The following is an 8,848-nucleotide window of genomic DNA, read 5'->3' as shown; positions in this document are numbered from 1 at the left end:
TTAAGCAGGACAGTGGTTGACTACAGGGACCCAAAAAGATCCAAGTGGCCAAATTGAGCCACCATAGCATTCCTTGGGTATATATAGTTATACAGCACAAAGTTCTATGTCATTTCCACTCCTCTCCTTTCCTACATATTTCCCTACCAATTCTTCCATTTATCCCCAATGTTGCTTTCTAACCAGTACTTTGTATCCATTTCCTTAGCCAGAGCACACACACATACAGGCTCCTTCCCATCAAACAACAGTTCCTTATTTCTAGGCTCTCTCCTCCCTGTGACCTTTACCACTGATTGGCCTCCCTCAAACACAGTTTTCATTATTTCACTTCTCATTCAGGAACATTTAGGGATCTGCAAGTTTTATCTTCTCTCATCTCCTCAGTCAGACCTTTATCAATTGTCTTAATACGAGTTCATCAACCTTTCTGGGATATTTTGTTACTCTCTGGCTTAAAGAAGTCATCAGTGGCCCCATAAGATACATAATAGTAAATATGTTCTCACGTAATTTCTCCCTCAATGATTTTTTAAAGGTTTTTCTAAGTTCATTTTTGAGACACAGAGAGAAAGCGTGCAAGCAGGGGAGGGGCACAGAGAGAGGGAGACATAATCCGAAGCAGGCTCCAGGAGGCTCTGAGCTGTCAGCACAGAGCCCGATGCAGGTCTCAAACCCATGAACTGTGAGATCGTGACCTGAGCTGAAGTCAGAGGCTCAACTGACTGAGCCACTTAGGTGCTCCTAATAATTTTTTTAAAAATTCCATTTCTTAGCCTAGTTCTCCACTTCTTAACTGACTATACTTGACTTTCTTAGGCTCATCTCCTGCCACACCCCCACAACATCCTGTGTTCATGCCACCCTGGGCAGTTTGCCATCCCTGGAAGACTGATGATCTTCCACATCTCTTTGCCAAGATTAATACTTTTCCCAAGGTCATGAATGCTTGTCATCTTTTAACCATGTATAGAAATGCAGGAACACTACCAATATTACTTCTGCAAAAGCTTTCCTAACTACCTGAATCTGCATTATACTTCCTTTCTATTCATTGCTTCCTATTCTATTTTCTCACAGCATTTGACTTAAATTTTGTTTGGATTTATGATGAATTCTATATATTTCCATACCTCAGACTATACTGTATGAAATCTCTAGGGCAGGGAAAATTTTCTGTAGTTATTTCTATATTTCTTATATTCAGCTCTTATTCTTCAAAGACTGACATGGTGCTTAATAAGTGTTTCCATTTTGATAGATTCAGTGTCTCTCAGTTCTATGATCTTCAGGCTACATATTGCATTTCTGTGCTCTGTATTCCATTTTAAGTTTCCTAAGTTATTGCTTATACACGAGGTATATTACGAACTGTAACATGGCCTTTGCCTGACTCCACAAATGCCTTCTTCCATCTCCGCCACCTCTTCTTAGTAACTCTCCTTCTCAAGTGCTTAAAAAAATACTCTATGGCATTCCACAAAGTCAGGGAAGTACTCCACAAACATTTTTGATTATTCAGGAAATGTAATTCTCTTGGCTATGGCTTCCAATAAAATTTAAGACATGAGAATCATTAAAATCGATCACGGTACAACACATTGAGGACACAGGCTTCCACACCGACCTTTGTCAACCTTTGGTGGACAAGGAAGTTAAACCCTGGTGTTATTATCCTTTTCTGTTATTTTTGCATGGTTTAGAGCTACCCTTCTTGAGCTGCTAATAATAATGCTGCCCTTTCACTGAGTATATATGATAAGCAGACACTGTGTTTCTGGCCTGACTTGCATCACCTCATGTAATCCTTATAGCAATCCTAAAAATCTGTTCTCAAGATTAGAAAACTGAGGCTCAGAGAAGTATGGTAACTTGTCCACACTCACATGACTAACACACTGTGGAGCTGTATCCTTAATAAATGATCATGTAGACTTTGGGTCACTATTCCCAGTGACAGGTAAAACCTTATCTCATTTGAAAACAACACCTGTAGGCAGGGTTGAGGATTTTTAAAAAAATATTGAACTGAAATGTATAGCTGAAAGCTCTTGGTCCTAGTTTTGTACACTAAGTATATATGTGGAGAGTTTTAATTCTTACTTCTTATGCTAGCCTTATTAATATTTAAAGGCTATTTGTATTCTTTTTTTTTTTTTTTAATTTAACACCAAATACTCTGTTTCAGCTGTTCCTCATGTAACTTGGCCTCAGTTTACATGGGTTGCTCTCCTTTGGACAAGCTCTGGTTGTGTCATTCAATGTCCCTCTTAAAACCTGATGAAGCCCAGGGCTGAACATAATGCCGCAGATGTTTTCTAACTGATATAGACTGCACTGAAACTATTACCTCCTTTATTCAGATACTTTACTTCTATTAATGTAATTTAAAATTATGTTACATTTATTGGCAATGCTGTCAGTTAAAACCCTGAGAGTTTTATTTTCCATATGAATTACACAATTTTTGTATGTGAGAGTAACTTATAGCCTATAAACTACTATGCTAACATGATTTATTAATAGTAGCATAAATGGCAGATTTGACCTACTTTAAAGCAGAACAGTTCACAAAATAAATTTTAATTGGTGGATTGTAAAATTCTAATCCTAAAAATCTCCAAACCATTAAAAAAGAAAAACAGGGTAAGCCAATTTGCCTGCAAATCTCTGTAAGTAGAAGCTTTGTCATGCATGGACTTTAATATTTCTAAAACACTCCAGTGTTCCACTTTAATGTAGAAGCTAGGCAACATGATTTTTATTATGCAGGCTGCTGCTCTGGACAACCACTATGACATCAGAACATTTATAGTTGGAGCAAAGCTCCTTCATCAAATACATACACATAAATTATAGCCTTTGATAGCTGTTTGAGGAAAAATAGTCATCATGGGAAAGCAGAATGGGCATTGCCTAAGAACTGGATTCAACTGTTCATTTCAGTTCAGAAACTTTTACTAAGCACGTGGTATGTGGAGAGCATTATTATAGGTGCTCTGAAGGATGCAGGGAAAGTGGGATTCCTGCCCTCAGTCATAATACGCTCATCATATAAAACTGTCATTAATGAACCCACTTTCATATTTACTCAACACTATGGAATAATAATGATCATTTAGAACAACATCAATTATTTTTAAGTTATCTGGAGTTTTCAGTTAACTCAGGAGGCTTCAAGTTTTCCATATACCCAGTAATAGCAAAGAGTCACCTCTATTGATACAGTTGTTCATTAATTCATTCAATAAATACATAGCACTCAGGAAACTCTAGTGATTGGTCTGCCTAGAGTTAATGCATATATGGGGAATGTAATCTAATAAGGCTACATTCATAAGCGGGGACAGATACAAAGGGCCTTGTACATTGAAGTAGAGTATATGTTGTTTTTGTCTAGCCACTATTTTTCTTCACATTCTCTTGCTAATAGAACTCTCTTTTCCAGGACAGGACCATCTTCATGTTGCTGGGGAAGGCAGAACGACCCTGGCCCCTTCACGTCCCACCCAGACCTAAGCCTAGACAGAGTACTGTATTCCTCAGGCTGTAGTGATGGATACAGGGCAGGCAGGTGGCCCGAGCCAGGCTAATCAGGGTGCTGCCCTGACCTTTTTTGTTAGAGTTATTAAAGAATAGTTGTTTCTAAAGGGGTTGCTAGACTTATGATGGAAGTGGTGATATGGGAGTAGGGAGGCTTTTCAGCATCAGCCTGATGCTAAGTAGAGACAGTCTAAGTCAGAAACAAGAGACAGCCCTGATGACCTCATTTGCCACTGAACGAAGCCAGGTCTGCCCCTGGATTTTACAGTATGTTAGCTAATAAATCCCATTTATTGTATAGGTTAGATTGTTTTTTAATGTTTATAGTCACCTTGATTCTAACTTAAACTTATGTTATCACAAAGAATTTGATGCCATGACATTCATATTCAAACCTACACTGGGGCGCCTGGGTGGCTTAGTCGGTTAAGCGTCCGACTTTCGCTTAGGTCATGATCTCGCAGTTCGTGGGTTCGAGCTCCGCATCGGGCTCTGTGCTGACTGCCAGCTCAGAGCCTGGAGCCTGTTTCAGCCTGTGACTCCCTCTCTCTCTGACCCTCCCCTGCTCACGCTGTCTCTCTCTCTCTCCTAGAAATAAATAAAACATTAAAAAAATTAAAAAAAAAAACAAAAAAACCCCCTACATTATATCTATAAGTATTATATGCATATCTATCTATCATCTATCTATCTATCTATCTATCTATCTATCTATCTATCTATCTATCTATCATGTCATACAGGCTCTACACTGTGCTCAGTATGACAATCTAAACTTTATGCGATTTTGGGGCTCCTGGGTGGCTCAGTCAGTTAACCATCCGACTTCGGCTCAGGTCATGATCTCACGGTTCATGAGTTCAAGCCCCATGTTGGGCTCTGTGCTGACTGCCAGCTCAGAGTCTGGAGGCTGTTGCGGATTCTGTATCTCCCCCTCTCACTCTGACCCTCCCCTGCTCACGCTGTCTCTCTCTTTTTCTCTCAGAAATAAATAAAACATTAAAAAAATAAACTTTATGCAATTTCAACCTCATCTTCAGCAAGGCATATTCTTTGTCTCTGTATTCCATATGTAACATAGATTTTTATTAGTTTTCTTACTTATGAAGATGCTGTGAGAATTAATGAGCCAAAATTAGCTGACTTAGGGAATTTTTAATAGAGCCTGCTGATGCTGAGTGATTATTTAACATACGCCAGTGACCTGTTGAAAGCAGGCATATGAGGCCTCCATACACCCATGTCTTAATTGTGGCAAACTCCAGCATTTCTTTAGCTTCTAATTTTGGATGAATATCCAAATTCTGAAATTTACTATCCAGTGCTCTATTCACTAGAGAATATTGCAATCTTAAACCATGCTTCAAAATTGTTCTTCACAAAATTTTATGATGTATCAAAATAAGTCATGTCTGAAGTAAATGTTCTAATTTTAGATGGTGCTTCTTTTTCTATCAAAAACCACTTTCATGTAGAATCACTTCCAGTACACTTACTGGTAAAGACATATTCCAAAAGAAGGAAGTAATTTGCAAGGTTTTCTTTTTTTTCTGTCTGAATGAGGCCTCTAAAAACAAATACTCATCTATAATGCATGGAGCTTATTTTAAAGCAAAAATTGTGTCACATTTTACCATGAGTAAATAATTACATTCCCTACTTCCTTCCTCCTTTTCTCCAGGCCTAGTAATATCTGAATTGATCCACAGAAAAATCACACTGAATTTTACCAACAATTCAATAAAATACAATAATAGTACTGATATTATAGATGGTCTGCACATGCAAACCTGGGATCATTTGATCAGTTACATTAGTCTAATTTCTTATTTAAAAAAAGTAATGAAACAACCATTTTCACTATTTTTTGATGGAGTGGTCAAACTGGAGTTTGAATGTAGTGACCAAAACAGGCCTGAGGCATCAGAAAAGAGTCAAGCTTTGCCCATGAGCCTTATACTAAAACACAACTGCTCACTGCATTCAGAGGGCTCACTACATGCATGAGGCTGGCTGGGCCTCACACATGCAAAGTTGAAACTTAGTCTTAGGAAGATACTTGATACCTACAGCAAATCAGTACCAGAATTCAATTCTTTGTTTTGTTTCAGTACGTTAACAAACAGAGCTATACAAACTCCATGTAGAACTGGGTCAAATCAAACTCAGTTTAGGAGGTTTGTTAATGCATTGGCTATACAACACAATACACACCTCCAAAAGTAAAACTTTCAATAAGTGCATTGTGTTTTTAATGCCAAATGTCTGTTTCTCCACAGACACAACTAATAAAAATCAGAATTAAAAACAAACAGGAAATTGTCTTTTGATACATAAACTAGGGGCATAAACCAGGGGGTTTGTAGGCCTGGTTGTCCATTAAAATCAGCTATGAGATCTGATTTCTAGGCCTGGAGTAGGACCCACACATTAAAAAGAAATTTTTTTCAATAGTTTATTGTCAAATTGGTTTCCATATAACACCCAGTGCTCATCCCCACAAATGCCCTCCTCCATGCCCATCAACCCCCTCCCCCGACCCCCATCAGCCCTCAGTTTGTTCTCGGCATTCAAGAGTCTCTCATGGTTTGCCTCCCTCCCTCTCCCCCATTATTTTCCCCCTTCTTCTCCCCCGTGAGGACCCATACATTTTTTAAAGCTTCTCAGGTGATCTTAATAATATACAGCTAAATTTAAGAACGGCCTAAACTTCCTAATCTTAAATATTATTTACAGAGAAAGGTAATAAAGAGCATGGTAGTTGTTTCTTACATGAACAGTTGTGCAAATTACCTAAAGTCCTAGAAGCTTTGGTCTCCTTGTTGTTAAAATATGAATTATGCTATCTGTCACTCAGGATATCTTCAACAATTACCAACATAAAGATGGAGTAATTCTTAGCGCATTATGGACTGAGCACTCAAAAGCCACCAAGTGATCAGGTAGGTAACCACTCTGGGTGTAAGATGAGTGGGGCTGGAGGAAACAAGAGCAAAACAATAGGGACTCAGTCTAAAGGGGACATCTGCTGCCTGGTCCTTGCCAACGGTCTTCTCTTCCTCCTCCTCTCTCTCCTCCTCCACTTCCTCCTCCTTTTATTAAGAAAAGAAAGAGATCTAGATATTTTAAGTGTGAAATTATCCTATGTATAAAGCAGCCAAACAAAACATATTTGTGTCACCAATTTTCTGTTCTGGAAAGTCTTTAATTCTCTTTTACCTTACAAACATAGTCTTGTCACATGGCTGTTTCAAATTTTGTTCTTGTTTTAGGTTAGTTTTAACTAATTAATTAACTCTCCATTTATCTTTCTGCCAAGTATTTCTTCCCAAGTGGATCAAGGATTTCTGATTTATTTTTATTGAGGTATACTTGACATACAACATTGTATTAGTTTCAGGTGTACAACATAGTGAGTTCATATTGTATATATTGTGAAATGATCACCACATGGAGTCTAGTTAACATCCATCACCACACATAGTTACTAAATTGGATCAAGAATTTCTAGCTATGACTTTGTATGATATAATCACATAATGAATCTATTAGTCTTCAGGTATTGTGCCGTTAAAATACGTTCATGATACATTTTTTCCCATGTAATTAATGGCACAGTTTTGTCTTCCTCCATTCATATCTCCCCTCCCCTATCAACAGTAAATCTTTCTTCAATTTCAACCTCAGCAATTTGTTATAGTCATCACTTCATATTTTTCATTTTTTGCTTTTCTTTTGGGGATAAACAAACATCATTTCTAGCCATCTGAATTATACCAATAAAGCTTACTTTTTTCCAAAGAACACTGTATTTTCTTATTCTACTGTATACAATAATACCAGTTAGCTTCACTGTTGCTACTACATACAATCTACATGAATAAAAACAGCTTCTTTATCTTTTCTTAGAAACCTAAAAATCTTATGTTATACCAATACCCCTTGTTTACATAAGATAGATGAAGTACATTTTTTTTCAAGTTTTTTAAAATTCTAGTTAGTTAACATACAGTGCAATATTGGTTTCAGGAGCAGAATTAGTGATTCATCACTTACTTACAACACCCAGTGCTCATCACCACAAGTGCCCTCTTTAATACTCATCCCCAATTTAGGCCATCATTTAGCCCATCCCCCACCCACCTCCCACCATCAACCCTCAGTTTGTTCTCTATAGTTAAGAGTTTTCTTCTCTCTCTTTTTCCCACCCCCCATGTTCATCTGTTTTGTTTCTTAAATTCCACATGTGAGTGAAACCATAAGGTTTCATTTATCTCTTTCTGACTGATTTATTTCACTTAGCAAAATGTACTTTAGCTCTATCCACATTGTTGCAAATGGCAATATTACATTCTTTTTGATGGCTGAGTGGTATTCCATATATATATATGTGGAATATATACATATATACACATATATGTATATATGCTGCTATAAACATCCGGGTGCATGTGCCCCTTCAAATCAGTATTTTTGTATCCTTTAGGTAAATACCTATGGATGAAGTACTTTGAAGTCTTTCTTTTTTTTTAAGTTTATTTATTTAGAGAGATAGAGAAAGCATGCATGGGGGTACAGAGGGAGAGAGAGAGAATCCCAAGCAGGCTGTGTACTGTCAGCGCAGAGCCTGATGCGGGGCTCAAACCCACAAAATGCAAGATCATGACCTCAGCCAAAATCAAGAGTTGGATGCTTAAACCGACTGAGCCACCTAAGCACCCCTGAATCCTTTCTAAGAGAGCACTGGGGTTCTCATTTCCTACAGTAGCAGATAAACATGAAAAGTGACAGTTTTGTGACTGCACTTGCTGAGAAACTCCATCACCATTATAAGACATGAAAACAGCAGGTAACACAATCCCATGTATTATGAGTGGAAAACCTATTCAAAGTTTTAAAAAATTTAGCATTTAATTGAGTACTATAATTGCTGTATAGAAGTTTGAGAACTTGGGGCGCCTGAGTGGCTCAGTCAGTTAAGCATCTGACTCTTGATTTCGGCTTAGGTCATGATCTCACACACAGTTCGTGAATTTGAGCCCCACATCAGGCTCTGCGCTGACAGTGCACAGCCTGCTTGGGATTCTCTGTCTTCTTCTCTCTCTGCCCCTCCCCTGCTTGCTCTCTATGTCTCTCTCTCAAAATAAATAAACATAAAAAAATTAAAAAAAGAAGTTTGAGAACTTGTTACAAAACTGATGGGAGGCCACAAAATGAATGATAGTTGAAGAGGTGATTTATTTGTGAAAGGTGCTGCCTTTCAGATACTCCTCCAACAGAGTTGGGTGTGATTAAAGATATTCTG

Source organism: Hyaena hyaena, unplaced genomic scaffold, assembly GCF_003009895.1.
Source record: "Hyaena hyaena isolate Hyena2069 unplaced genomic scaffold, ASM300989v1 scaffold_213, whole genome shotgun sequence".
Lineage (NCBI taxonomy): Eukaryota > Metazoa > Chordata > Mammalia > Carnivora > Hyaenidae > Hyaena > Hyaena hyaena.
Note: the sequence above shows the minus strand (reverse complement) of the source record.